Genomic DNA, 16,267 nt, shown 5'->3' on the forward strand with positions numbered 1-16,267 from the left:
TGCTCATTTCCCTGGAACATCACACTGCTTTGCTATTGTCAGTGATGATCTCATTCATGACAGTGCATGGAGAGTACATTGTCAGACTGATAATTGACGACACAGCATCTAGAGGCCACGGATTTTCTAAACATTTGTATGTGACTGATGGCGCAGCATCTCATTTTGAAAACTGCTTTCAGCTTTATGATCTTGTCAATACTGTAGTACAAGAATTAAGACAAAAAGATTAATAGTTTCAGCAACAGGCCATGGGAAAAGTGCATGTGATGAAGGAGGAGGTCTCTGTAAACATCCTGCAACAAGATTTAATCTTCAGCATGAAGCTATTGATACTATAAGAGGTGCTGCTGGATTTGTACACACCAATTCAACATCAGTAACAAACACGAAACTCTTAATTCTAAATGGAAGTATATTAAGGGAATTCTGTTTTTAAAAAAAGAGGAACGAGTGGTCTGCTATGAAGTCTGTGATAGGAATTCAATCAAGTCATTAGTGGGCTGCATCCTGGAGTGGCAAATACATTGCAAGAATGGTTTTCCATGAAATGCAACCTGTTACAGTGTGCGAAATGCAGAGACCCCAGTGTACATTAGAAGACTTTGTAGTGAGCCTTTCATTTCTTGTGTGTATGACAATCAGTGGTGGGTTGGACATATCCCAAGTCTCTCTCATGAGCTATAAGATAGAACCGTCTCCTTTACGACACCTCATGGTCATGAGAATGCTTTAAAATGGCCATCATCAAAAGATCAGTGTGCAGTTCCCATTTCCCAAGTGCTGCTCTTGTTGGATCATTCTTGTCCATGTGCAAATTCAGCTCGGCTATACAGGTTCAATGAGAAGCAAATGAAAAAACAAATGAACTCTTTTCAACAGTGCAGCGTTGACTGTTACATTGCAGAAAATTTTAATTCATGGCAAGTCACGAGGAAGTAAAATCATAACAAGAGACAGTAATAATTTGAGAATATCATAAAAAGAAATATGGGTATAAATATTCTATATCCCATTTTCGTTATCAAATGCTTTCAAACAAAATTATGAACTGTTTTCAAACTCCTTGATAATGTTGTAAAATAATTTATTTCAATTCAGAACTACCAGTTTAACATGACATTTACTTTAAATCAGCCATCAATTTAAATTAAGTGTCCTTGAGAGTAGAGCAACGTATACCTAAAAAATTTCTCACATTTTGTACAGACAAGTAGTGCCCACTCTGACTGTACATTCCCTAAGTACGATCACCAACCAGTGTACAGTGAAATTTTTAGAACATTTAGGGTGGAGGTTTTTGAGAAAATAATTTCTGAGTAACCAAAAAAATTCAGATTCTTTTATCTTTATGCACAAATATTTTGACAGTTTAAGAATTTCATGGATTAATGTCTTGGCTGACAGTTGGCAATCCTTCCACTTTATCATTTCTCAAGACAGTTAAAATCCTGTGACTATTCATATTTTGTTACAAATATTCAGCGTGTGTGTGTGTGTGTGTGTTGTTGTTGTTGTTGTTATTGTTGTTGGCAAAGGCCATTGGCCGTAAGCTTTAAGTGCGAAAATCTTTTTGTTGTGCCTATCTGTGAATCTGCATCTCCGTTAATGGTGAGTAGCAACTTTCCTTCTCATAATATTGTTACATTCCATCCTGGATTTTCCATTGTTTGAGTATTGGGAATAAAGTATTTATCGAAAATAAATTCAGATCTCAATCACTATTGGTTTCTTTATTGCTATTTTTCAATTTTCCCTTACGTTACAACATTTTCACAAATACTCTCATTTATAGAGTCTGTAGCATTTTAACAAATCATCAGAACATCAAAATATTGTAGTTCTGAAGAAGTATAGTGGAAATTCAACATATACTTCTTTTCAGCATACTTTGAAATACTGATGACACATCCACTCTTGACCTGTATGATTTGGGATGAGTTCAGCCTATAAGTGATCTGTCTACTGACAGATACTGTCCACATGATGTGTAAATCTTTTGTATGAAACTATGGGGTGTGGTTTTCATGATGAAATTACTTTATCCATAGCTTATTGGTAGTGTCATGTTTCAATAACTTATTTGTATCATTTTTTAAGGGAATTAACACTATGTGTTTTACAATAGCTATTAAGAATGATAGTATTTTAAGTATATTAATACTGTAGGAAAAGATTGCTGCTCACCGTGAAGAAGACATATTAGTTGCAGACAGGCACAGTTAAAAATGACTTAAATGAAGTTTTGAGCCGCAGCTTTCATCAGTGAAAGAGTGACACACACTGTTCATAAAAGGTGTGTGTTTCTCTTTTGTGTCTTTAATTGCGCCTGTCAGCAACTTAACATGTCTTCTTTACAGTAAGAAGCAATCTGTCTTTTCCTAAACTGTTGATGTTCCTCCCTGGAGTTTCCATTGTTTGACTATATTAAGTGTGATGGGTATGTACATTGCAACTGCAAAATGCCAGAACAAAAAACATACATCTACACAGTAACTGGTAATTATGTTTATTAGCTACAACAGTCAAAGCGAGCATATAATGGTAGCTGAGTGTGACAAAGAGGGACAATCACTACTAACCATTAGGATCTTTGAACAATGAATCTAAGCCCAGCACAATTAATTAGAAACAATGTCTTCAGAGTTTCATCTGGCACTAAAAACAATACAATGAGGAGTGCTAATGCATTGATTGAGACAGACAATCTTGAAACTACAAAGGTCCATTATCACTATAAAGTGTCAGTTTCAACTACAGTAGTGGGACATTTAAACCATTACACAAATTGTTTCTCCCATACATATTCTTTCCCCTTATATTCTGTTTTCTTTCTTGCAGTCAGTTTTAAAATAAAACATGAAAGTTGTATTTATGGCTTTTTGGCTTATGATTATGATACTACTGCAGAATATGAATTGTGTAAAACTTTGTAATCTCAACCATTTACAGATTAAAACTATGCAAAGTACATCAATGAAGCTACTATCCTCACTGACCCAGCAGCAGGAGAAGTCTCTCACACCGTACATATATCAATGATCCCAACCAAGTTACCCATTCTTCTTAAGGTAGGATAATTCCCAATCAAGGATTCGTTGTCAATAGCAATAAACAATGCTCAAGATTAGAGAGAGAGTGAGAAAGGGGGGGGGGGGGGGGGAGATGGGCAGAAAGTGGGGAAGAAATGGATGTAGAGAGAGGGAAGGGAGAGATGGACGGAGAGAGGTGGGAGGAGGAGATGGAGGAAGATTGGGGGGAGGGGAGGGGGGAGATTAAGAGAGGGAAGACAAGTTGATGGACAGAGAGAGGATGGGGAGAAAGAGGATATGGATACACAGAAATGAGAATGAAAATTAGATCGTATATCCAACTGCCATACGTATTTAGCAATTTTGATGCACTTTGAACATTGTTGTGCCATGAGAAACCTTGTAACTGTGCGGTACATCAAAAAATAAAAGAAGATTATCCACAGAAATGTAAATTATGTACAGTTTTAATCAATTTATCAATGCTCAATGACACATGTGCTCAATAAACATGCATCATTGTCCTGGGCATTTGACATTTACACTTTTATAGTTGTTTTGTTTTTGCACATCATCAATTATTGAATCATTAATACAATTCAACCAAAGCATTTAGATGGATTATCACAATAATCATATCTGGAAAAACACAATCAACCTCAAATGATGCACAGCAAGCTGATGAAAAGACGAAAATTCAATTTAACGTTTAATGAAAAGTCTAAACGCAGACAAACACTGTCCTCATTAAACATCTGGCCATATACATTTGTTGAATCCAAAATACATTGTGTCACATTTTAAATGCTCATGATGACAGTAGTAAATAAAAATGCAGCTGATGATAAAAGTTTATTGCAGTTTCGACTGAGTGTGTTGTCTTTTGAACATGTATAATCTCACCTGAATTACAAATTCAGCAGCATCCCACTCTAGTCAGTTTCATATTGTGTCATGCTTTTGGAACAATAAGAATAGCTTCAAGTTCAAAAAATAAACAATCAAATAATACATCTGTATGTACTTGGACAGAGATACCACAATCTATTTTGCAACCAAATTTTTCATTCTGTATGTCTTTTCATTCTCAACATTTAATTTATCACAGAAAACATTCTAAATGAAAAGTATCTTCCACATCCAGAAGAGGTTCCATGGCGATACCATAGCCGAATGACAGAGCCAGTATCATAGATTTACACTAGCAGAATAACTCTGTCAGTGTCATCGAGACATATGCAATAGGGCAGCACCCGTTTGATGGAGAGGCAATACCTATCTATCTTCCTCAGCACTTTATTTGCTAATGGTATAGGTAATAAAATTTTTCATAAAACAATGAATGACAAATTAAATAAGAAATTAAATAGCAGATACAAACACAGAGCCTGCACATTAAATAAATGGTGTCACAACAATGTAAGTTTCTCTATAAAGAAATCAGAAGAATATCGCTTATACAGTAATACAACAAATATTATATTGTGGGTAGATTAATGGTGCAACAACTATCCATCCTGCACAGAAAAATAAGTTCAAAACAACAGAAAAGTTAATATCCATATTTTCATAACAAATACACTCTCTGCTAATTGTTTTCAGAAATCGCAAAATAAATAATAATAGCAATAAGGCATAAAATGAAATATACAACAACAATAACTTGTCACATTGTTCTACTGTGGTTATTTTATTCGATTACTTCACACACATCTTGTAATATACTGTACATTATACTCGTTTGTGATAGAAATAAATGGTATGATAGTAATGTGTGGTGGGTGGGATTTGGGGGGGGGGGGGGGCAGTTTATAGCATCAGTAAATAAAGTGTGAAGTCAGTACTTTTACAATCAAAGCCTCACAGTACCTCCGCCATTTCAAAAATCGATAAACTAAGTTTACATACATTTTAAGTCACATATTTTAGACAGATTTACAAAGCATATATAATCTAAATTATACATGTTACTGCATCACTTTCTCTGACTATAAAATCAGTTTCATAAAACAACTATACATTGTGTCAGTATGTAATGCATAGATAACTGCTTTATTAGTTTAACAGCTTCACAGTTTCTATTACAATGTAAAAGGTTATATTCATGCATGCAGCTACCATAAACTTTTTTTCCTTTGGCAGAATGTGTTTACTATCACGCTCTGTGAAATGAAGAAAGTCAAGGCACCAAACAGCTCACTGACGTGTTTATGTTGACTCCAGTCCACATTCTCTTCTGGCAATGCTTATTGCTCAGACACAATTAGACAACATAAGCTATTCTTCTCACAATTGAGAAACTAGTTCAAAAAGATTACTATTAATCCTATCTGAAACAAAACACACAGTGACTGCAATTACATTGCTACTATTGTTATGAAAGAACATCTGCAAGCTGATGTCAACTGTGTCTAGTTGAAAATAAATGCTGTAATGTTTCATTTCAAACCAGAAAGTAACAACTGAGTCATGCTGAACATAAGAAAGAATATAAACAACACTGTAACAGAATGTAAATCATATGTTATTTGCAACCAAAGATTGACAAATTAATGATTAACACACTATTTTGAAAAAGAACAATTGTGATTTGTAATTGGCAAAAGCAAGTAAGTGTGAAAGTATGGGAATCAATAAAGAAAAATGAACTAATGAATTGGGCTTACCTCTAATAAGCTGCCTTACCCCATGAATCTCGATTGGTCTGCAAAAGAATATTACAAACATTAGACAATGTATGAAACAATATTTCAGTTGTCACAGAATTGATGCACAAGTGCAAGTAGGCATGCATCCACACACTGTACATAATAATATTTGTAATGCAGCAAATATTTTTTCATTAAAGCATTCAACAAATTCTGAGACAATCAGATGATGCAGTTTTTTGTGAGATCAAACTGACTTTTCTCTCCACCCAAAACCAATGTACAATGGACCATTACAATACAAGCAAAGGTGTCTGACTGTGACATAATGAAGTAATTTAGCACCCACAAAATAAAATTAATTAAAAGTAGCTTGATTACCACACTGAAAAGAGAGCACTCCTTTCATGTTGTGAAATGGAATTTGGAATGTTGCATGGCAATGGTATAATCAGAGATGGTAAGTACTGTTTCACTGACAACAGCAACAGGATGGGCCAGAAGAGTGGGAACAGTTGCAGCGGATGTTCCTAGACCCAGTTGTACATTGTATAAGATCGTCACCGGCCAGTAAATGGGTGTACGAACACCACCTCAACATTAGCTATACTGTTACTTTCATGATCATTAACATATTGTAAAGTGTCAAGGAAGCTGAGATGTACTTCTCATAGCCAAAGTTAGATGTAGGGCCTGATGTGCACTCACCACCTTATGACATCATGCACTGCATATAATGAACTCATCATTTGATATGGACTAAGAAAAACTTAGAGAACTTGTACTTTCACAAGTTTTGTACAAGTAGCTTTCTAGATTCCAGAATGGCACATGTGCTGCCCTGAAACCTACCGATATATTAAAACTGTGTGCCAGACCAGGACTTTAACTGATCTACCCAAGCATGACTCACAACCTGTCCTCACAGCTTTACTTCTTCTGCCATACCTCATCTAACTTCCCAATCTGCGGCTAAGCCATGCCTTCACAGTACCCTTTCTTCCAGGAGAGCTAGTCCCACAAATTTAGCGGGAGAACTTCTGTGAAGTTTGGAAGGTACGAAATGATGTACTGGAAGAAGTAAAGCAGTGATGATGGTTGTAAGTCTTGCTTGACTAGCTCAGCTGGTAGAGAAGTTGCTCATGAACAGCAGAAGTCCTGGGTCCAAATATTGGTTGGGCACACAACTTTAATCTGCCACCAAGTTTCAGATTTCAAGTTATTTTCTGTTTTTCAAATACTGTGAGTCCTCTGCAAATGACAGCCAGAGACAAGAAATTTATGGTTCATCAATTATCCTTTCAATTCAATATACAGTAGAAATCCTCCGGCATCTGCCTTATTGTGTAATTGAGGAAACTGTACAAACTGACAAAAAAATGTTGTCAATGGTCTGCTTAAAACAAATTTCTATCATATGGTTCCATAACGGTCAATTTGTGAGTTGCACAGTTTTCATTATTTTGAGCACAGTTCTTGAAGTAGAATGACGCACTTTTCTCAGATTCTCTAGAAATTAAACCTAAATAGGAAAAGTTACTATATAATGACACAGTCCCAATTGGAAAAACTCTTAAGTGACATTGATTTACACCATGACTTTACACTGTGACCAAAACAGCAATTAAGTGCTTGTTCAATCTGTGGTGAGTCAAGGCAGAGCTGCTGGTACAGTTGTGACATTGACTCCTGTGTCAATAGGACATTTGCCTCAGATACCAGTGTTGGAATCAGTGAACTTTAAAACAAGTTTGGATTTATCACGATAAGTGCATTCACAGACTCAAGATTCTGCACCGAGTGTTTGTGCGGTACGTTTTGGACATGACAGAATACAATTCATAAAGGAAATCATTGAGGAACTGAGACTTAAATCAATTTGCCTTTCAGACTTCCAATGTTTTCATATGTTTACTGTGAGTTGTTCATGAATAAGGGGCAGTCGAAAGAAAATCTCTCTCACACACACACACACACACACACACACACACACACACACACACACACACCGATAGGGGACCATGGAATGGTTCCATTCGAAAGTAATCACCACACTTGTTAAAACAGCTATCCCACTGGGAGACGAGACGATCAAACTCCTGTTTCGTAGAATGCGGTCAGCCGCTGATGGGGTCCGCAGCTGCACCCACATTTACTCTTCCTCGTCCGACAGAAACTGAAGTCCACGCATGTCTTTCTTCAGGTCACCACCGATGTGAGGATCACACAGTAGAAGATATGGGTTGTAAGGAGGATGCTGCAGTGTTTCCAAACAAAACAGCTGAAGCGTAGCCTTAGTCTGATTGGTAGTGTGGGGGCAGGCATTCTGACTTTATGATGCATCACAATTTCAGTAAAGTGTCTTCATTGCGCTGCGCACTGATTGTAATTCCAGGCACTAGCAACTTCATGAGCAGAGCTCCACTGCATTTGAAGGAGGTCATTATGACTTTTCCATAAAATGTGTGAACAGCTTTGCTATTCTTTGGTGGTGAAAATGTGGGATGTTTCCACTGCTGGTTTTGACATTTGGCATCAGGATGTTGGAATGCTGTCAGACGGAACCATCCTGTTGCATGATAATGTTCGCCCCCCACAATACAAGGCAGACAAAGGCTACACTTCAGTGTTTTGATTCGGAAACACTGCAACATCCTTGATACAGCCTGTACCTACAACTCCGTGATTTTTACATCTTTGGTGACCTGAAGAAAGACATGGATGATGTCAGCTTCAGTCAGACAAGGAAGTGCAAAAGTGGGTGAAGTTGTGGAATCCATCAGCGGCCGACCACATTCTATGAAACAAGACTTTATCATCTCATGTCCCAGCATGATAAATGTCTTAATGGTCTGATGATTACTTTTGAATGGAACTACCATTCCATGATCCCATTGTGGTACGTGTTCTGTTTTCATTTGAATGCCCTCATAATACTGAGTGCCAACTGGAAACTGATAGACTAACATTTTCTCTTTTAGGAAGAGCATACGAACTTTACCCGCAATAATTTTATTTATTTGTGCTGTGCCCTAGAACTTTCATAGTTATTGATTCTGGAAAGATACACCAACAAAGAATTAGTAAATAGATCAGTGATGTGTACACAAGCAGTTACGAGTGGAGACGATTATGAACGGAAAAATAAAGTTAGTTTTTAAGAAAGGGTGACATCCTACATATCCACACTGCCCCTTGCAGGAACAGAAATCCTTGTATTTAGTTCATGGAATATTCACACTCCACATTTGTGATCCCAGTGATTACATTTGTTTGGGTGCCTGGTATTGGGGGGGGGGGGGGGGGGGGGGGGTATGTTTCAGTATTCCCATTCAGAGACAGTTGGGAAGTGTTATTCATTTTTAGCCAGTTTGGAAGTAGCTCATAGAGAGGAAACAATTGTCATTTTACTATCATATTGGTTATCAGACAAGCTGCAATAAGAAGTTCTGCATAATGTTGAAAATTTGACGTACAAAAAAAAAGGAAGAGCATATCCGACAAAAATTCTAAATGTGTGGTACGCATTATTTGAATACCACATTAATATAAGGAACCTGTAATTTTATGAACAATAGAAGTTAAGCGTATGAGATTTCCTACACGATTAGGCAGAGGAGGGAATCTGATGATAAATTTTCCTGGGTGATTCCACTGTCACGACAGGAACAGTTGTGTTATGTTTTTTAATGATCAAAAGCTAATACAACAACAAGTATAAATAGTAATGAAGTAATGACTGACTCATGTTCATGTTGTTTTACCTCCCCTTTAAATGAGAATATCTGAAGTTTACAAAGTTAACACTTGATCATCTTTAAATTCTAGTCATGAGTGGGACAGCAAAGGGACATAACATTGAATGCCTACCAACATTTTACAAGGGCTCTGAGAATGAGCCCTTATTTTCTTTTGAAAACTTCGAATTCACTCTATTAAAATTATACCTACGCCATTATATATAAATAAATGTAACATAATTAATATTAACTTATAAAAATTGCAATCAGAAATCATCATGCATAGAACGGGGAATAGTCACGAGTGAGACTTATGGGAAGTAGAATCTGTTGGTACTAGCTAAAATTAATTTTATTACAACATGGGGGTCAGTCAAAAAGTAATGTGTCCAAATTTTGTTTTCTCCTTAAATAAACTTTTTTTCTGTGAAAAATTTGAATTTGGTGCTATTTTACAAAGCTGGTTCTCCAATCCACTGGAATAGTAACTTCAATGTCAACAGATGTTGGTACCGCAGTCGCTTGTCAAATGACTGACATCGATGGTGGTATTAGACAATGTTCTGCGATATAATTCTTGAATGCAGAAGGTAAACACCCATTTGCCTTCACGGAAGACTGAAAAATTTGTATGGTGACGCAACAGTTTGTATCAACACATTTAGACCTCACTTCCTATTTAAACGTCCTTGTAGGAAAGTTTTGCTATCTGTAAATAAGCTACATATCAGTACAGTATTACTTTGAAGTCCTGAATACCTAATTATTTTAACTTAAAAACTGTGCCACCAAAAACTATGCAGATTACTTTACATCCACTATCAAAGTGTCTAAATTTCCTGAAAATTCATAGTACAAGATGTTCCTAAAATGTTTGATGACTGGACTTGAGAGAATAGCAGAAGATATTTAAACTCAAGGTAGGATACATCCTCCTTGTCAACTTTGAATATCTTCACTGAGTCCTTACCAGATCTCATATACATAATCCGTATTTCTCAGTTTCCCTGAGCCCTCTGTGCAATTGCAGAAAATGTGTATTTGGCTGATATCTTTCTTGCAGTTTGAAACTTGAACACAATAAATGTTCTCAGAAAGATCTTTTAGAGAACTGGTTCTGACCCTGTAACTTCAAGATTTTATATCTGTACATCCCCAAAATATGACTGTTCATCACTTGTCCCAGAGTCTGTATGGATGAGAGATGTGCAGTGGGTTTAAGTTGAAAAACTTGATTTCAGTATCTGAATATTCTTACTTAAATAAAAAAAGAAATGCTTCCTTAAAAGAAAAGTTTCCTGTACTGTCACATGCATGTAATATTTCTGCAGGCTATTTTCCCAGTTGCTGGGCCTACAACAGACTTGACACCTGTGATACAAGGTAACTGCCTGCTGATTTTATGGCTTGCGGAAAAGTTTTGTATTTTGAGCAGATTATCACCTGTAAGTTCACAAGATGAAATTTTCTTGTCTTCTAAGAAAGTTTGCTTTCTACCTCTTTAGGCAGGCTTTCCATGTAAACTTTTTATTATGAACTGCGGCTTTTTCCTTCTTTGTCCATGAAACAGCTTTACTGATGGCCTGAAGACATTTGTGTGATCATATCTGGAAAGCACAGGTCTCCAACCCATTTTCAGTCAGTACAGATTTTGGTTTAAGCCTACACCTTCTTTTTCTTCCAGATGTGCAATTAGAAATTTTTCAACAGGGTGATGCCTTTATCTTCATGTTTCCCCCTCTTTTTCTATCCTGTTTTCTCTCTTTTCCTTTGTGGGTACTGTATTTGCTGACATCTTTCTGCAACTTTTCTTGAAGTTGGCTATTATGCTTTGCTGACATTGTTTTCCCATTATCTGAATAAATAGTGGGTCAAAATTAGTGTCAACCATTAAAACACTTGTTACACCAACCAATATAACTAAAAAATGACAAGAAGTGTTAAATTCTTTACAATTCAGTAATAAACCAAAAGACTGTCATGGGTGGGACACAAATCAGGGCAGGTGTGTCACAAGGGTCCTTACTTGGCCACTGCTGTATATTCCATTCACTTTTGATACTGCAAGAACACTGAGGGTTGAACTGGCATTATACAACAACAATACTACACTTTTTATATCCAGTATAAATGCACACATCATGTGACATCATCTGCAACAGGCACGCGACAAGCTCTGAGCCTGGGCTAGGAGGTAGAGGTTGACGACGAATGCGGCAAAGTGCCATGCTCCGATTATCATTTGGAAAAAAACTTCCTCTGAATTTACTTTTGGTCCATATCATGGGAGGTCCAACCACATGGTCACAAACCAGAAAATACATACATGGGACCCTTGACAGGCATCACACATGGGGACCACACATCCGTCAGGCCAGGGGAAAGTGATGGGACAAATAAAAACACTTTACCCCCTCCTAAAACACAACTCAATGTCACCACAAACTGTGGAGTTACAATACACCTGGCCCTTGGAAGGCCAGTATTGGAGTATGCCACTGCAATGTGGCACAGTGCTGCTAACATGCTCATTAACTCACTATAGAAGGTACAAAACAGAGCGTTAAGCCTTCTCTTCATCTACCAAGGTGCTACCCGAATGCCAGAGATGTTCATGGGTAAACAGGGTCCTGTTATTACAAGACAGATTCCTACATACTGCTCACCATGTGGTTGTTTATGCATTAAAAACTCCTTTATGTGTCACTATATGTTATTCATTGGGTTTCTCACTCCTAAGTTAAAATCAACAGATTTCCTATATTGCTAAGTGACAGAATATAAGTTTTTCATGTTGTTTGTCACCAGTGGGACACTACATGCATGACTGTTTTTGTAAATGAGCTGCATACTTAATATCTTACCTTTCTTTAAAAAACTGAAGTTCATGTGAAAAATAATGTTGTTCTTTTGAAATTTAACAACTGAAACAACAACTATGGCTGCAACTTAAATTTAAACATACACCAGTATAAAAAACAAACTTTTTGTCCTCCATCCTCATCTACAGAAGTGCCGACTTCATACAGCTGTATTTCATCAAATCATTTTTGTAGCTTTGATAATTTTTTCATAACACAAAAACTTAACTTCTGTAGATTCAGAAAACTATGACAAATTTAATTCAAAATAAACTTTTAAAAATGTCTCAGCCTCAGTTTTAAATGGAATCACCTTGCTGTAAAGGTTCCAAAATTCTGTATCACAACTCAAGTAAGGCTTCAAATAGATTAGAATATCAAAACGGCAGTGCTGAATTGGCCATGGAACAAAGATAACCAGTTTCCGATTAGTGGTCTCCTTCAGGTTAACTTTGGTACTACCATGGAAGGCACCAAGCTCCTCGGAACTGGCTTGGAGCAGATCTGATTAACTGGTTTAGTTAGAAAATCTCATTAATTGGCAAGTAAATCAGAAATTCCAACTAGCCTGCTGCATTCAGTAATCTACAGTACATTCACACAATAATGCGAGAAAATGGGCAAGACTGTCATTTAACGAAAGACAGACATTGACACTGTGTGTTCCACTCTACGTAGTGTTTTGAAAAAGAGTCATCTGACTTCACAAGACATCTTCCAAATAAATGAAGATAGCAAGTTTCTATCTTGGCACCAGCTGTTGATTGCCTGCTTATGATGTTGCTGGTAGGAGTCTACCTGGTGCAGCTAGTTCACTCATTCATTACACAATTGCAGAACATGTCAAAAATTTCATTTTCCAACAGGAAGGAGAACCACCACACTGGCACCTGCATATAAGAGCATTTTTTACAATAAGCTGTCTCAACAAAGTACTGCACCATTGCCTCCTGAGGTCACCTGGTTTCACAGAGTATGATTTATTCTGGCGGGAGAGCGTTGGGGGGGGGGGGGGGGGGGGGGGGGTGTCTGTGAGATTTTGTTCACATGCCTTCCCTTCCAACAACTTTGAGTGAACTCCAGGGGTGCACAGCAACAGCACTGAATGCGGTAACTTCAGACATGTTCACGAACTACGGGACGTGTGTGTCTGATACAGGGCACACTGAACATTTCTATAGAGTAAGTGAAAACTTTGATCCAAAACATAATCGTAAAAATTATGTCCAGTGTTTTGCATGTGGACAACCTCATAAAATCAGATATTTTAACTCTGAAGTCCTATGGCATAGTCAGGATGTAACCCTAGTTTCCGTCTTCATTCATGTAGATAATGCAGTCTTGAGAAACTGGATACATCTTTTGAAACAGTATTTACTTTACATGTCATACAGAGAAATTGAAGTTTATATCTATTCACGAATTCTTCTTGCAAAACTACTTAAAATATGGGACAAGCTTCCACTTATCAATGTAGGATTTGTGTGTGGCACACAGTAACACAAAAACTTGTGTTAACCATTTTCTATTACATATTTCTGTACGTCGCGCACCAATCCTCTATATGTAACTGGTTGTCTTTCCCTTATTTTAAGTATTTTTCCATCTAGGAATTTCCATACTTGCTAATGTGTCTTATCTCAGAATATTACAGCATTTGTAATCAGAAATTAAATACTTTTTTGTATGTTCTGATACATAAATATTTCAGATGTGTGACAGGTTTTGAAAGAGTGTGAATATCATGTGTGATGTGTTGAATACCCACCACCCAGAATTTCAAGCTTCCCTCAACAATAAAATGCTTTGCTGAGATAAGAGATAATGAATAACTTGTGTTTTGTCCACCTGGAAAATGAATGAAGTACACTGAAATAAAAGTCTGCATCTATCAGATCTTATGCCATATGGCAAAGTTAATTTAATTTGAGATGCTTCTAAAATTTTGGTGTTATTTTTAAATATTTTTAGGTCTAGAATTATGTTCAATAATGAAAACACACACACACACACACACACACACACACACACACACACACACACACACACACACACACACACACACAAATTTGATTACTGCATCTTGGTGCTTAATAAAGCAACACACTGTTCATTATTTTCTGAGGTCACAGTAGCAATATTTTATAGTATCAAAAGGTACCTGACATGAAATGAATGCCTCAACTTACGTAGGTTTCGAGAAGTGATGAATCCCAAGATAATTCTATATTCAACTGCATCAATTTGGAGACTTCATTGGAATTAAGTGAAAGCTCTACCTTCAGAAGAAACATTTTGCGACCAGCACTGTATTAGTAATAAATTATAGTAGCATTCACAGTAGAATGGAAAGATGCCGAGAGATTTGAAGCACTATTAAAAAGCTGTGGGTGCACATATACTGCTCTGTAGTGAGAGTTGGCCGATGCCAGAAATTTACAAAAGCGAGACGCGCAGAGAAAATCTAAGTGTTTCCTGAAAAGGCATGTCCTACAATACTGGAGGTGGTGTGTTTATCTCAGTAGATAATAATTGGAAAAAAGTAAAAGAGGTAGTTTAGGCAAGAATAATACTCGAAAGGATGTGAAAGTTTTAGTTGTATCCATCTACCAGACTCAGTTCCACAAGTAGCTGATTGTCTCTGTTCCTAGAACAACATACAGGAGGCATGCAATAACAGCTGCAGAAGATTTCAATCATTACACATCTAATTGGAGAAATTACAATATAATAAATAATGGCCAATTTTTGAAAGCATTTTCTGTAGAATAAAACAGCTATATCAATGGAATGTTTTAAAATTAAAATAGTCTCGATTGCAACAGAGTATTTATTAAAAATGGCAACTGGTTTTGGTCAAATAGTGACTATTTTCAGACCATATGACTGAAAAGTAAGTACAATTTAGATTTAGAGAGACATCTATTAATATCAGTAAATGTAAGATGTGTAAAATATGACCAAAATTAAAATAAGTTATACACACGATGGCACGTAGTGGCACTGAACAGGGCAGGTATCAAAGATGCATGAACTTCGACTGCTGATTAGGGTAGAGGGACTATGAATCAAGTACTGGATGCTCCATCCATCGCTTATCACATCAAGTTAGTAATTAAGAGGGATAAGAACCAATATCATGAAACTGAAAATGAAATTTTTTTAATAAACAGTGCTTAGCTAAACATATTATATCAAAATAAAACAAAATTAATATAAAGGTCAACTCTTATGTTATGTCATTTGTGCAACATAAGGGCAGCATTCTATAGATGAAGTCAGAAATCAGGAGCACTTTTAAGAGATGGGGGAAAAAAAAAAAAAAAAAAAAAAAAATGTTAAATTGAGAAATGTGTAAGTTGCATCTATTTTTAAGTAACCAAATGTCTCTTAACTTTTTCAAAACTGCTCAATACTACAGATGACTAATTCACGTTTTACAATGTTGATGTTTAAGTTGCTACTAAACATACACATTTTAGTAAATTAGAAATTAGTAAAAATAAATGAAACAACAAATTCAAAATAATTAAAAATGCTGTAAAGCTATTATAACAATGGCAGACAAAGGAAATACTTTAGTAGTGGTTAGTGAAGATGATTACATTTCCAAACCTTTAAAGTTTTTCAATAAAAATTGAATAATTGAAATCAATAAGGATCCAATGCCAAAATTTCAAATGATGGTAATTTGTGGGAGGGGACCAGTTAGTGACCTGTTCAATTTTGTCCTGTGTCGGCCATATGCCTGTTGCGTCGACTAGCTGGTTAACAAATGTTATACAAAACTGTCGCAGCTGGCAATTGTCAATATTAATTTCCACCCCGTGTACTGACAGCTTGTTGTATACTCCATGCAAGTGTTGTTCGTGTTCCTCTGTGGATTTTGAGAATATAATTAAATTGTCTAAATAGCAGTAACAGTATGACACATTGAAAAACAACCCATCAATGAATCTTTGCCAGGTCCGTGCTGTGTTTTTCAA

General features: G+C 36.4%; 1 long non-coding RNA gene across 1 annotated transcript in view; it reads right to left on the minus strand.

The window, feature by feature from the left end:
• Window positions 1-16,267, minus strand: part of LOC126473242 (uncharacterized) — a 218,221-nt gene that overhangs the window by 10,049 nt on the left and 191,905 nt on the right. The window contains exon 3 of the long non-coding RNA XR_007586423.1: window positions 5,699-5,736. This is a non-coding gene — a long non-coding RNA (uncharacterized LOC126473242). The remainder of the gene's footprint in view (window positions 1-5,698; window positions 5,737-16,267) is intronic.

The sequence above is a fragment of the Schistocerca serialis genome, chromosome 4 (genome assembly GCF_023864345.2).
Source record: "Schistocerca serialis cubense isolate TAMUIC-IGC-003099 chromosome 4, iqSchSeri2.2, whole genome shotgun sequence".
Taxonomy (NCBI): Eukaryota; Metazoa; Arthropoda; class Insecta; order Orthoptera; family Acrididae; genus Schistocerca; species Schistocerca serialis.